The sequence below is a fragment of the Nyctereutes procyonoides genome, unplaced genomic scaffold (genome assembly GCF_905146905.1).
Source record: "Nyctereutes procyonoides isolate TBG_1078 unplaced genomic scaffold, NYPRO_anot_genome, whole genome shotgun sequence".
Lineage (NCBI taxonomy): Eukaryota > Metazoa > Chordata > Mammalia > Carnivora > Canidae > Nyctereutes > Nyctereutes procyonoides.
The window spans coordinates 32136389-32142680 of record NW_026575160.1 but is presented as its reverse complement, the minus strand read 5'-3'; the positions used below and the strand labels follow the sequence as shown (position 1 = coordinate 32142680).

The window sequence follows — 6292 nt, the reverse complement described above, 5'->3', positions numbered from 1 at the left end:
CCTATCCGCCTGCTTCCACCCCATACTTAGAACACAGTGGGCTCCTGGCCGGCGTTGAACATGCCAATCACCAATCAATCTCCAGACCTTTGCTCTTGATGCTTCCTTCCTCTGGATCAGGCTTCCCTGCCACTCCCCCCACCCCAGATGTTTGCATACTTGGCTTTCAAACTGCATTCAAGTTCATGTTCCAATGTCATCCCCTCGCTCACTACTCTCTCTGAAACAATTTCCATCGGCTCTATCTCCTTATCCTACTTTATTTTTCTTTATAGTATATAACGTCACTCGGGTTCTGTTATGCATCTGTTTTATTTACACACTTGTGAACTTGAATACAAACTCCAGTGAGTCAGATTCTTGTCTGTCATGTTTACCTTACATCCTCAAGGCCCCAAACAGTGCCTTGCACACGACAGCATTCAATAAATGTCCCATGGAGTAAAGACGAATAAAGTTATTTTTATATTATATAATATTGCCAAAGGATTAATATGGTTTTAAGGTAATCAGAGTAATTAAAGCTTAGCTTATCCAAATGTACGAGGGCCTTTAAGGGTTGGGGGATGGAGAGGTGTCCAATTTTATCCTTCATAGTGTCAGATAGACTATACTTATGGTCCAGGATCTATCTCTTGACTTGGATGTGGCTCTGATAAATTAATACTAATATCTGTTATTAATGTCATCTTTTGGACTATCACTTGATTTTCTTGGCATACCATTTTAAAGTGTATCCATTTCCCATGGTTTACTGTGGAAAATGATAGATTTCCAGTTGGTTCTCACACGTTATCTGATCAACAAGTGAAATAGTACACACACCAGTCCTCCTGTTCCCCACAGCTTTCCCCCAGTTTTTTGTCCAAAACACACACCACACCAGCCCTGTGCTCTGATATAGATGAAATCTTCAGCTCTGATAGAGCGAAACAACCCCCCAACCGGATCACATCTCTGATTAAAGCAAAATCAGGGCTAAACCCTTCTGAGATACACTCAAAAGGCAGGAAATCATATTATTGTCATAATGCTTAATTTATTTAAAGTGACAACATCTATTACTACTTGGCAGTTAAAACATTTCTACATTTCTTACTCTCTTAAGCCAATTTGTACACTATCTCAAATTCATTGCGCTGTCTAAGCAACGTCATACTCAAACTGAAACTGATGAAGTCTACGTGACACTTCTTTAAAAAGGAAGGCCACCGCTCCCAGCTGACAGATACGGGCGGGTGGTACAGGGCAGCAGGGAGGTTGGCCTGAGGCATGTGAGACAGATGCTTGCGTGTCCCTAGCCACTTATGGTCTAAGATCGGGTACCTGGAGGTCACAGCTTGGTTTCCACGTTGCGTTTCTTGAAGGCAAGTAGGATGGGTGTGCTCAAACGGTCTAATCCGGCGTGATTTTATTTTATTAATAAGAGGCTAAGATACGTCTAAAGATTAGGCTTGCCAAAAGGGCTGAATACAACTGAAAACCTTGAAGTTTTGCCTCTGGTTCAGTATCATCACGGTCCTCACTGCCTTGTCCTCCTGCTGAGGCCCCAAGTGCTTCCTCAAAGACATAAAGCACGAGTTCTGAGGCTTAGTATTAATGGCAAATGCCATTTTCCATGTTCGGATCTTTCTTCATGGCTCAGGAGTGAGGTTTATTGTGACTGTCCTTCCAGATACACGCTCGCTCTTGTCCACCCCTGCTCTGTGTCCTGGGCAGCTGGACATGGATTTCAGTAACGGGATCCTCTGTGCTACGGCTACGAGTAGAGCATAAAGAGCATTGGTAGAAGCACCAGAAGAGGTTAGGAGAGTAAAGTAAATCCTGGCTTTCGTCTGCGGTGTCCTCTTTGGCTGCCTGTGTCTCACGACCTGTCTCTTCCTCTCTCACTCTCCCTGGGTCCTTCTCTATAGATTCGTCTGCCTGCCCCTTGGGCTTCTGTATGTTACTGGTGGGCTACTGCTAGGGCTAGAAGAGCCCATGACTATCTGCATTTTCCTTATCTGGCTTCCTGCCTACACCTTGGTAAAAGTGTATTTATTAAGCTCTCCTCCAATTACTCAATTTGGGGGTCATGTTAGAAATCTGACTGGTACCATCATTCAAGGTCAGCCAAGGGGAAAAGTAAAAGAAAAGTCCTCTATCAGCCCCGGAGCTTGAAAGAACCATTTCTGATCCTAACTTTCCCCTAGGAGTCCACACCTGACTCTGAGGCAGGAATGTCTTCACATGTGTGTAACAAATAAAAAGTAGGCTGAAGGGAGTACAGATGAGTAACAAAGAGATGAAAATACTATTTGGTCAGATAGGTACTTTGACAAATCCTAGCCAGTTTAATTTTTGATCATCTTTCGAGATACCATGGCCTTGCTAATTTCAAGCAAATCTGGGAACGTGATCTTAAAAGTAGTAACTTCAAGGTATGCCCTGCTTCTTCCCTCTCTTCTTTAGGATGACTTGTTATGTGAATTGTGTGATTAAAAAAAATCAGAATACTCACAATACATGGATTCGTCTGGAAATGACACCATTTGCTGTTTTAAAATATTCCTTGGGAATTTTATTTTTTAAGTAGTCTTTACACCCAATGTGGGGCTCAAACCCACAATCCCGAGACTGAGCCATGTGCTCCACCACTGAGCCAGCCAGCAGCTGCTAAAAATATTTGCATTCACCAGTTCAAATAATCTATCTACACTCTGCTCAGCTATGACAAACTCATACATGTATTTTTCAAAAATACTTTTTTATATTTAGGAAAATAATTTTGTTTTTATTTTTTCTTTGATTTGCAAACTTAATTTTTTTTTTTTTTTAGAGGCAGGGAGCAGGAGAGTAGATTCCACGTCCAACGTGGGGCTCCATCTCACAACCCTGAGATGATGGCCTGAGCCAAAATCAGGGGTCTGAGACTTAACCCACTGAGTCACCCAGGAGCCCAGGCAAATTTTGATTTTAAGCTTTTATTCTTAATTTTGAGATTTATTTCATTTTAGGCAGAGCATATGAATGGCTGATGTCTTACTTTTGGAAATTCTATGAAGTAACATTTGTTATTTAAAATAGGATCAACGGGGATCCCTGGGTGGCGCAGCGGTTTGGCGCCTGCCTTTGGCCCAGGGTGCAATCCTGGAGACCCGGGATCGAGTCCCACGTCGGGCTCCCAGTGCATGGAGCCTGCTTCTCCCTCTGCCTGTGTCTCTGCCTCTCTCTCTCTCATTCTATGTGACTATCATAAATAAATAAAAATTTAAAAAAATAAAATAAAATAGGATCAACTGTGGCTTATTTAATGTGGAGGCAAAACATGAATGCTTACAGTTTATAAAATATGAAATATTTAAAAAGGGGACTTACAAAGGAGCACGTCTCTTCCTGTCTGAGTTTTGAACTAATTGAGAACTAGGACTGGCAGCAGAAGGAGAAAAAGTACTAACTTTATTAATAGTGGAGGCTAAGACTGGAAGACATAAGCTACTATAAACCCAATTATTTATGAACTAATTCTTGCCCTGTGATATAGAGTACAGGACCCCAAGGGGAGTTTTAGTTTACTTGACAGATAAACTCATCTATGTCTCTATCTCTCATAGGCCTAAGCAAATATTGAAAGTCCTCAATTGGCATTGGGAACAAAAACCTAACACGTTTGATTCAGCTTTTCAACCTGCTAAGAGTTCTTCAAAATCTAAATCTATATTTAAAAACTCAGATAAAATCTTAAATTCGGCAGATCATTCTTTTCTTTCCTGATGCGTATCTCTCTAGCTAGCTACCATCAACTTATTTATCTACCCTTTTTATTTACTTTTTAAAATAACATAAAACCATATAAAAACCTTAGCATAAAAACTAAAAAAAAACCCAAACAGATAAGTTAATATTTCTCCATATCAAATACACACAATTGTTTTCCTAAGAGGTAACCATGATGTATTTAATGTCTAAACTTCCAGACCTTTCTGTATGGATTCATGTATTCACATTTACATGCCTACAGAGAAATATAGAGTTTTGCTTTGTATTGGTGTCTTATAAAGGTTTTTGCAACCCTCTTCATAAACTTAATATTTTGAACGAGAGATTCCGTGGTTTACTGGAGAGAAAAGGCAAGGTTTCTTTTTTAATGCTTTTCTACAACATAGGGCCCTTAGGCAGAGAAGGAATGATCTGAATGGATCTGGCAGTGACTTTTCTACCCTGTGCAAAACACAGTAGCTACGGAATAAATTATAGCAACGGGTTGCATTTCCTCCTAGAAACATGGACTTTCTGATCAACCTGATGAGATCAGCATTCATAGCCTTTACCACTGGTATTTGCTGTCCTCGGGCCTGCTGCTAACCGCCAAGATAGCCATTTTAATATAATTATTTCCTTTTTCTCTAAGTGTACTCTTCTTTTCACCCCTTTCTTTAATACTCAGCATAATTGCCCTCTTGTTCCAGTTACATCCCTATTTTTTCTTTAGAGTTACAGTCATCACTCTTTCCCGGCGTAGTCCTTTGAGATTTCAGCAAATAAAACCATAAACAGAGAATCAGAAAGTTTTAAATCCCAATTGCTTGCTTTTCCATTACGTATCGTTTTCCATTTTGTTCAACTTTATTTGACCTACACGGAACAAGACAGAGGGGGAAATATCAGCCCTTCTTTTCAGCATCATAAATGAGAGCTGTGCTATTGCATGTGCGGGAGAGGAACAGTATATACGGAGTTCTTGATACAAGGAAGTAAACAACAATGGCATTTTTCAATTATCTTACAATATTGAGAGAAAAAAATATGTATGCCTGACAAAAATTTTAAAAAGCTATTGGAGTGAGGGGGCACTTGGTTGACTCAGTTGGTGGAGCATGTGACTCTTGGCTGGGGTTGTGGGTTCGAGCTCCACATTGGGCATAGAGATTATTTAAAAAAATAATATCTTAAAAAAAAACAGTGGTTTGAATGAGAAGATGACAGAACAGAACCGTAGCTGGGTACAGTCAAGTGGATACAGTCCCGCTGACAGTGGAAGATGGCAGTGAACACACACTCCATGTCAGTCGCCAGCGATAGCCTAAGTCCCTGGGACATGCTGCCTGGATCAATGAGTCTCTGTAACCGAATCTGACAAAGATGGAACAGTCGTGCCCAAGGACTGCCTGCTGTCTGTTTATGGACATGCGCTTCCCTGGCTCCACTACCTTGAAGGAAGTGAAATTCCAGGCTAAGCTAGAACACGAATACATCCAGAACCTCAAAATACTACAAGTGGGTTTTAAGTAGTTTTCTTTTTTTTTTAATTTTTATTTATTTATGATAGTCACAGAGAGAGAGAGAGAGAGAGAGAGAGAGAGAGGCAGAGACACAGGCAGAGGGAGAAGCAGGCTCCATGCACTGGGAGCCCGATGTGGGATTCGATCCCAGGTCTCCAGGATCACGCCCTGGGCCAAAGGCAGGCGCCAAACCACTGCGCCACCCAGGGATCCCTACAAGTGGGTTTTAAAAGAATGGTGTTGACAAAATAACTTCTAAAAAGGAAAGTTTCAGGACAATTTTGAATTTGTTCAGTGGGCCAAGAAATTTTTTGATGCAAATTCTGATGGAAAAGACTATATGATCCTCTAGCTGCCAGGCAAGGTCCAGAAACAGCAGCGGCTCCCCCTTCGTTGCTCCAGGTCTGAACAAACCAAAGAAACCTCCCGGCTCAAGGGGGGGCACTCCCCAGAGGCCCACCATGACACAGAGAACCAGGGCAACCCCAAGACAGGGCTGGGCGTGGTGTGGGCATCAGGGATGATGAAGCAGCTGAATGGATGCCCCAGGTCAACGTATTAAAACTTCCCGTCCAAGATGTGGAGAAAGATTTCTACTCTGGAAAGCCAAGGAACACTGAATGCACTTGCTAAGAGAACAAGAGGGAAAACAACCCTGATTGCAGAGGTGCGTGGACGTTCTCTGGGCCACAGACCAAGGCTTTGTGATACCTGTGATACCCTGCTGAAGGGGGCCCACGGCAGGGGCAGGCGAGGATCGACAGCCTGGACCAGCAGAGCAACACCCGAATGCTTCACTTTAAATCAAACTGTGCTTAACTGCAAAATACTCCCTTGTATTTTTTTTTTTTTGAAGATTTCATTGATTTATTCGTGAAAGCCACAGAGAGAGGCAGAGACACAGGCAGAAGGAGCCCGATGTGGGACTGGATCCCAGGACCCCGGGGTCACTCCCTGAGCCCAAGGCAGATGCTCAACCCCTGGGGTCCCCAGGTGCCCCTCCTTTGTCTTATCCTTAGAGACTCTCAAGT

At 42.3% G+C, this 6292-nt stretch overlaps 1 pseudogene; it reads left to right on the top strand.

Moving 5' to 3' along the window:
* The first annotated feature begins 5020 nt into the window (after positions 1 to 5020).
* Positions 5021 to 5989, top strand: LOC129502822 (microtubule-associated protein RP/EB family member 1-like; annotated as a pseudogene).
* Positions 5990 to 6292: the final 303 nt, after the last annotated feature.